At 44.5% G+C, this 2,500-nt stretch overlaps 1 long non-coding RNA gene across 1 annotated transcript in view; it reads left to right on the top strand.

Moving 5' to 3' along the window:
- LOC143285778 (uncharacterized) overlaps window positions 1-2,500 on the top strand; it is a 33,671-nt gene that overhangs the window by 14,744 nt on the left and 16,427 nt on the right. The window lies entirely within an intron of this gene.

The raw sequence follows: 2,500 nt of genomic DNA, 5'->3' as shown, positions 1-2,500 counted from the left end.
TGACATTTTCAACGCAAATTCTGTGTTTGTTGGTCTTTGTATGTGGTCGAGGTGAATACGAGTCATAATTTTAATCAATATTATTATGTATAGAAGGCATACATACCTTCTTTCTGAATGCTCTTTGCTTTTAATGTAATTGATAATTCAGTGCGAAAACAAAGCGATACTCAAACCAATAATAAACTGGAATGTAAACCAGCGGTTTTCGATTGATGATTCGACGTAGATCTCCTTTAACTGCAGAAGGGACTTAAGTTGCGTTAGGGTCGTGTTGTAATTTCAATGAGATGGTGTGTGTGTGTGTATGTGTGTGTGTGTGTGTGTGTGTGTGTGTGTGTGTGTGAGTGAATGAGAGAGCGAGTGTGTAGGTATGAAGGTAATTGAGTAATTGAGCCAGTATATGGGAGGTGTAGGGGGGGGGGATATATAGGTGTTGTAATTTCAATGAGATGGTGTGTGTGTGTGTGTGTGTGTGTGTGTGTGTTGGGGTTTACATTAAACTTCATTTCAAACTAAGTAACAAGGAACTGGCTAGTATCAAAAGGGAAAACTTCAAACGCTAAAATGATTTTTTTTAATCCTTCGCTTTCAAAGTAATTTTCGTCGACCAGGCAATTTATCGCCAAAGGCGACTTTAGTCGACCTGAAGGGGCCGTGTTAAAAAGGCCATTTATCAGATTGTAACAAAGCTTGACAGCTGCAGCCAGTTTCCCGGGCAATAGAACAATGACTAACCTTCGCCCCCTAACCCAACTTTGAAGCGAATGAGTCCATTGTGTTTTGACATGAACCTAATTGTTTCACTGAGAGCGTTGAGTCTAAAATATCTGGCACTTAAAGAGTGTTTTTTTTCACACAAATTTGGTGGTAAAAGAGTTGAAATATCTTGATTTATCCAGACATTTTCACTGAGTCACATGAGAGGCAGAAAGAGGGGGGGGAGGGGGGGGGGAATATAATACGTACTCCGTAATTGATGCATGTGGCGATGTGCCTTTGTTAGTGGCTTACAATAAAGGTAATTTACAAACACAACCGTCAAGTTGAACGCTAGCTGCTCCCCCTGCCATACCTCGCCTCCCCTCCTCCTGACAAAGTCAACAAGGTGCACACAGCCCACTTTACTTCAGGTTGTGAAACAGACAGTGGGTGCCGGCTTGTGTGTGTGTGTGTGTGTGCACCCTGTCTCATTCATGACAGCACTTGGGTGTCGGGGTTTCAAAGGACCTCACACCTTTGCCTCTTTCCAAGACGTGATTTATTATTTTGTTTATCCCAGCCACCACTACTCCCGACACGCATTGTTTACAGCCGTCGCCCTCTCGTATCGGGTGACCAGTTCATAGCCCAGTTTGAATGGAGACACACCGCCAGTGGTGTTCGTCTTACTATCACCAAGTAATGGGGTTTACCTCTTTTGTGTGCTGCATGTTTTTGATGTGTCTTTTTTGTGTACGTGTGTGTGTGTGTGTGTGTGTGTGTGTGTGTGTGTGTGCTTTGTTGTTGTTGTTGTTTGGGGCTGGGGTGGGGGTAAGAATGGAAATGGATAGTTGGATATACGTGATAACCAAACGTGAAAGAGTAGATTCTAGTGTTTGTGCGTGCTTTGCTGTTGGTGTTGTTTGGGGCTGCGGTGGTGGTAAGAATGGAAATGGATAGTTGGATATACGTGATAATCAAACGTGAAAGAGTAGATTCTCGTGTTTGTGCGTGCTTTGCTGTTGGTGTTGTTTGGGGCTGCGGTGGTGGTAAGAATGGAAATGGATAGTTGGATATACGTGATAATCAAACGTGAAAGAGTAGATTCTCGTGTTTGTGCGTGTGCTAATCGATGTTTGTCTGCGTGGACGCGTGAAAGGAGAGAGGAGAGGAGATACACACGAAATAAGGTGTGTGTGTGTTGTTTGTTGGGTTGTTTTTTTTAAAGAAGCGAGACCACCGGTTCAATTCCAGCAAGGTCAAGGTTTTTACTCCCCCCCCCCCTTCCTCTTACTTGATCTTCATTGCTAGTCTTGGTGCTTTTTTTTCTGAACGAAACTGTAAACCGAGGTCCCGTGTGCAGGAAATACCTGTCGCACGTAAAAGAGCCCACACTCATACAGTCAGACAATCACCCCACCCCCACACCCCAACACACACAGTACACACACTTCAGTCTTTCAGTCTCTCTATGTATGCGTCTGTCTTCTGTCTCTCTCTCTCTCTCTGTCTCTGTCCCCCCCTTCTCTTTCCCTGTCTCTCTGTTCCTCCACACACCCCTTCCCCGCACCTGCCTTTCTCTCTTCCTTCCCCCCCCCCCTCTCTCTCTCTCTTTATCTACATGAAACACTCACCTGCTTATCTACCGACAGACAGCAAATCTACTGCTCTGTCCGAGAGAACAAACAGATCCAAACATTTTACTTTTTGATCAATGGGGGGAGTTTTTTTCTCTCTCACAAAAACCCCCCAACTCAATCCAGGTAACAAACGGACTTCACACTTTCTACCGACCAGC

The sequence above is a fragment of the Babylonia areolata genome, chromosome 9 (assembly GCF_041734735.1).
Source record: "Babylonia areolata isolate BAREFJ2019XMU chromosome 9, ASM4173473v1, whole genome shotgun sequence".
Lineage (NCBI taxonomy): Eukaryota > Metazoa > Mollusca > Gastropoda > Neogastropoda > Buccinidae > Babylonia > Babylonia areolata.
This window is presented reverse-complemented; position numbering and strand designations above follow the sequence as displayed.